The sequence below is a fragment of the Mus pahari genome, chromosome 2 (assembly GCF_900095145.1).
Source record: "Mus pahari chromosome 2, PAHARI_EIJ_v1.1, whole genome shotgun sequence".
NCBI lineage: Eukaryota > Metazoa > Chordata > Mammalia > Rodentia > Muridae > Mus > Mus pahari.
Window position 1 is genome coordinate 84,916,271 of NC_034591.1, and position 6,000 is coordinate 84,922,270.

Sequence of the window (6,000 nt, forward strand, 5' to 3'; positions counted from 1 at the left end):
TGCCCAGCACACACTGCTGGAGCAGCAGACTGGCCCCGGAGCATTCAGGCAGGCAGTGGGCCTTACCTGCTCCTCTCCCTTGGTAGGGGTGGGGGGAGCTGCAGGGGCTACCTGAGCTCATGAAGAAACACCATAACCACCCAGTCTCAACCAGATCAAGGAAGGGGTCACTCCACGCTCCAGGAGGGCATCTGTCATCCCCAGTCACCTCAGAGCACTAGCTGTGCAGAGCGGATGTCTTGCCCACAGAATTTGAGACAATGAAGAGTAAATTCCTCATTGGTAGTCAGCACCTTCTGTTCTGAGGGACCTTGGACAAGTCCTCGGGTCTCTGCTTGCCTGTTTTCTCCTGCGCTGATGTCCAGAGTGTTACAATTGCAGGGTACTTCTGAGGTATGCTTATGAGAGGGAAGAGCTTCAGAACTAGAAGGTGACACACAGGAAGAGACAGCACAGTAACTGTTCCTAGCATCTGAGGATGGTGGCCGGGACATATTCCTCACTTCTACCTTGTGTGCAGTTGTCTGCCCGGTAACCAGACTTCTCCTTTGCCATTGCAGTCATTCTCTCAATGGCCATCATAGTGAACATTTGGACAGAAAACAACTTCTGAATATGGAACCCACCTCATTTTTATTGCACACCAGGTCAAGGGGTTTCTTGTTGTTATTGTTTGCTTTTTGGTTTGGTTTTTGGTTTGTTTTTAAGCATTCCAGTTTTTCTTCCTCGTTCATTTAGATGCATTTTAAATGGATGCTGCATATGCATTGGTTCACTACATACAATATAGCACACTACCACCAGAACCCTCTGTCCTTAAAGTGAAAGGACAATACACGATAGGAAGCGACAGATAGCCACAGGCTAAAGCAAAGGATGGAAAAAATCCTCAGGTAGAAAGATGTGTTCTGTATCCTCCAGAGAGGACGAGATCCCTTTAGGTTTCTTTGTAAATCCTCAGTGCCAGTCAAGGTGTCATACGGTCCCTGTTGGAGAGCTGTGAAAGGGAGAGGACACTGGGTGTCCTAGCTGAAAGGTGAACTTGGTGGAGAGGCAGTGTGGCATGAGCTAGAAGCAGCTTTGGATTTCCCAGAGAGGGAACTGGAAGGCAAAGGGATGTCTAAAGAAAACAAACAGAACAAAAAGCAGGAACAAGTTGTGGGGTTAAAGTTTGGGGACCACCTAAGGAGCTGAGTGCAGAGTACATGTTCTCCCCCTTCCTTGGGCAATGACCCTTGTGAACATCAAGAATGCTGTGTGTGCCAGCTGTGGACTGCTGTGAGCCTCTCCCCAGAAAGGGCCCATATCACATTTCACTGGGCTTTGGGGGTATTTAATGTTGGGGAATCCACCAAAAAAGCAAGTAGCCCAGGGGCAGCTTGTTGAACCTAGTTGAGCACACACCAATCCTGATTTTGACTGCAGGGGCCTTCAGATGGTGAGCACTGTCCTGACCCTTGAACCATCATTTATGACTGCCCAGCATCCTGACTTACTGCATAGAGCAGTTTGACCTGTTTCTGTTCTGCATTGATTGGAACCATATGGGGCACACTCCATTTTCATCCTCTGTGGCTGGCTTCTCTCATTCATCCTTGTTATAACCTAACCCTGTCACTACAGGTGTCTGAGCTCGTTCTTTGCCATATTCCTTGTGCACATGAAATCCATTCAGTGCTCAGCTGGACAGTTTCATCTGTAACCTACTTTAACAAGTACTGCTGTGAACTTCCGGATTTGTGTCTCAGTCAGTGAGGCACACATTCATTGGGACTACACCTCATCTGAAATAACAGTATACAAATGTTTTGACTGCAAGACTGCAAATAAAATTCACATCTCCAACCCACCAACCTACTGACATAACGCATCAGAGCTGAGTTTCAGGAAGATGGGCCTGCCCTGCTTATGTGGGTTCAGTGTCCCCACAGGCAGGCTGTGCAGAGAAGAGGGAACTGGTGATGCTCTAGACTCTAATCCCACCCCCTGCAGAGCAGCACGCTCAGGTCTCCTGGTTTAGCTTTGCCATTGTCAAACCCAGCTGTCTCGTAGTTCAGAAAACTTGGAATAGAGAATCAGAGAACAAAGAAAGCCAAAGTTGATGCCACCACCTCCCCCCCCAAAAAAAAAGTTAAGCAAAATTTGAATGTACAGTTGTTGGCTGGCACATGGAGACAGAAGCACCGAAGGAAAATGACACCAGCGCAGGCCAGCTGATCCTGTGGATGTGAGGAGACAAGAAGCTGGTCTCAGAAACAGAACTACTGAAATGGTAGCTGTAGTAAAAGATCGTGCTGAGTCATCTGAGTAATGGCCTGCACTTGCAGACAGCTGTGAGCCAGAGACAGATGGGGCTCCTCAGCATCCCCTGGGAGTGGGGGGCTGAGTCAGGATGGGAAAGAAGCACTGGAGCAGGGCCTCAGGAACAGCTGTGCTTAGACACAGGAAGCAGGGCAGGCTCTGGTTGAAACATGAAGACATATTGTCCTAGATTGCTTTCTGTTGCTGTAATAAACACTTAACCCAGAGGTTCTCAACCTGTGGGTCACAAGCCTGTGGAGATCAAATGACCATTTCACAGAGGTGACCTGAGACCATCAAAAACATAGATGTTTACAACCCAACTGCTAACAGTAGCAAAATTACAGTTATGGAGTAGCAACAAAAACAACCATAAAACAATAATCTTATGGCTGAGAGTCACCACAGCATGAGCAGTATTGCAGCATTAGGAAAGATGAGAACCACTGTTCTAGGCATACACACATCAGAATTACATACAGCTTTCCCAGAATGTGCCTGAGCCAGGTCCTATTCCAGGCACTCAGTTTAGTGGTGTAGGGTGAGATTAGAACTTGAGTAAATTGTAGCATTTACTCAAGTGACTCTAAAATGCAGGCCTAGTAAGAATATATTCCTAACAACAATATGAACTAATCAGTACCCCCAGAGCTCGTGTCTCTAGCTGCATATGTAGCAGAAGATGGCCTATCAGCCATCGTTGGGAAGAGATGCCCCTTGGTCTTGCAAACTTTATATGACCCATACAGGGGAACGCCAGGGCCAAGAAGTGGGAGTGGGTGGACAGGGGAGCAAGGTCAGGGGAGAGCATAGGGGACATTCCAGATAGCATTTGAAATGTAAATGAAGAAAATATCTAATAAAATAAGTTTTTAAAAAAAGAATATATTCCTAGACACTTGGCTGTGGATTCTCTTTCATGTTACAATATCCTGTACTACTTTATAAAGAAAAGCTAATTTAGGTCACAGTTCGGAAGCCTGGAAGCCTGATATTTTATGTCTTCATGTGTGGTATCAGGTGAGAACATCATGACATATGGTATCAAAGAGATCGCAGGAGAGACGGGAAGCCAGGCTTGCTGGTTTATAACAACCTGCTTTCAAGGGAAGTAGCCAGGGTTTGTGAGAACTACATTATTGCCTTCCAAGGGAGGCATGCTCCCAATTACTAAAGGGTCTTTCACCAGATTCTGCCTCATAGCAGTGCCACATGAAGACCACACGTCATGGAGACGATCCTCGTAGGGAGCACATGGAACAATATCCAAGCGAAGCAAAGGGGGAGCACGGAGACTCCTCTATGAACTATCCCTGGGAAATTACTGAAAGTGCTATGAACATACCTTACATTTAAGAAGGAAGCCCTTGATAGGCTAGGAAATGGTCTCCAGGCAAAAATAAATAAATTTTAAAGGATCTGGAGTTTTAAAAAAATTATCTTCAATAAAATTTGCATAAATTGCTTCAAAAATTGTGTGTTAAATTCAAGATGTTCACACAAGCCTCCAAAAAAAAAGAGAGAGAATTTAAATAAGTGTTAGTAATTAATTGACCCCGTCTAGTCTAGACAATATTTAAGAAAGCACTTTGTTGTGTAAAGTCTCTGGATGGCATTCTCTCCAGCTTCCCACAGTAAGTGTCACCTCTGGCTCACTGGTGCAGAAGTCAAGAACATGAACACTGTGGGTGCACTTTAGAGATAAATGGAATTTCTTTCAATGGACATAAGAAGTTAGGTAAAAGTGCTGAATTTTAACATTGTGCTTATGGTTTCTAATGGCATCTGATTAGAACCAGAGCTAAATAGTGTCTATTACCCTCTTTGTCCAGTAGATGCTCGGTATGTGAAAGTATTCACTGGAAGAGAGCCTTGGCGATGAGACACCCTCTTGGTTTGAGAAGTCTCCTTTTCATACTCTGAGTGCAAGCCTTCTTGGTGCACTATAGGAATAGTGCGTACTTCCGAAGTGTTTCATGAGTGTGTTTATAGGGGCCTCGTTCTGTGATCAGTTCATTAAACTGTGTTGGGTCAGCCTGACGGTGGTGGCACATGCCTTTAATCCCAGCACTTGGGAGACAGAGGCAGGTGAATTTCTGAGTTCGAGGCCAGCCTGGTCTACAGAGTGAGTTTCAGGACAGCCAGGACTACACAGAAAAACCCTGTCTCGAAAAAAACAAAACAAAACAACAACAACAACAAAAACTGTGTTGGGTCTTGCTCTGTACATGATTCCAAGATACCATTGTTCCTCTTTGGCTTAGTTAGGGTTTCATTGCTGGGAAGAGACATCATGACTATGGTTAAACTCTTATAAAGAAAAAAATTAAATTGTGGCTGGCTTACAGTTTCAGAGGTTAAAGTTCATCATTATCATGGCAGGAAGTGTGGCAGCGTGCAGGCAGACATGGTACTGGAGGAGCTAAGAGCTCTACATCTTGATCCTCAGGCAGCAGAAGGAAACCGAGACTGGATGTAGCCTGAGCACAGTAGACCTCCAAGCCCGCCCCCACAGTGACACACTTCCTTCAAGGCCACACCTACTTCAACAGGGTCACACCTCCTAGTAGTGCTACTCTCTGTGGGACAAACATTCAAACATGTGAGTCTATGGGGCCATAACCTATTCAAACCACCATACTCTTTAGTTCCTGAATTATGAAGAAGCCTTACAGAACAGTCTCTTCTTGTTACCCACATGTCATAATAAATAAGACCAACCTGAACTTTTGCTTGTTGTGCATAGAAGACATAAGCAACTATGTGCGTATGGCGCCATCCTTCCAGGAAACCATCAGAGAGATAGATACACGATTAAGCTGGAGGAAAGATACATGAAGCAGATATCAGAATTTGTATTTTTAAAAAAAAATTCCATGATGCCATTTCATGCTACTATGCCAAGTAATTTCCAGTGCTTCAAATAGTCAAACCTGGGAAGCCCGGGGCTGAAAATAGCCATAGAAATTCTTTTCCAGAGTTTACAAAGAAGAATCTTTCACTCCATTCCATTTGAAAATTTTGTTTTACAGTTTTTTTTTTAATTTGAGTGAATAAAATTTACCAGGCAAATTGTGTATAGTAACCTACTGAACACTTAATGTCTTTTATATGTGCACGTGTGCATGCGCATATTCATGTGTGTTTGCAGGAGTCCTGGGCCATCTCCCCAGCTCCTCTTCTGGTGTCTGAAGTGATCTTTTGCAGTAACTTATCTGAACAATCTTATTTTTTTTTTTTGTTTTTTTTATAAAACTGCTTTAATGGAAAGCCCCCCCCCCCCCAATACACCATCTGGGATGGGGTAGATGTGGCCAGGGCTGGCCCCAGGACAATACTGAGCCTGTAGTCGTTACCAAAATATACATCTGTCACCATAAAAAACTNCTGCACCGCCTCAGCCCCACAGGTATAAAATCATAAATATTTACACTCTTCCACGCCTTTCACAGAACCAGGGTGCAGGGAACTCCTCCCATACAAACAGGCTAGGGTGGAGGNGNCTGTGCAGGAGGGACATTAAGGCCTAGAGGTCGGCCCCTCAACTGGGCACAGTCAGAGGTGGGCAGAAAACAAAAACTTTGGTCCAAAATGTGAAGGTAGAGACCCCCAAGTCTCAGAGCTTTCTCTCCAGCCCTGGCCTGGGCCCACCTGCAAGTCGGTCACTGGAAGGAAGGAGCTCAGGGGACACAGAAGCTC

The 6,000-nt window shown here is 45.1% G+C and overlaps 1 protein-coding gene across 6 annotated transcripts in view; it reads left to right on the forward strand.

Moving 5' to 3' along the window:
* The window catches only part of Gng12 (G protein subunit gamma 12), a 117,027-nt gene that overhangs the window by 86,710 nt on the left and 24,317 nt on the right, over positions 1-6,000 (forward strand). The window lies entirely within an intron of this gene.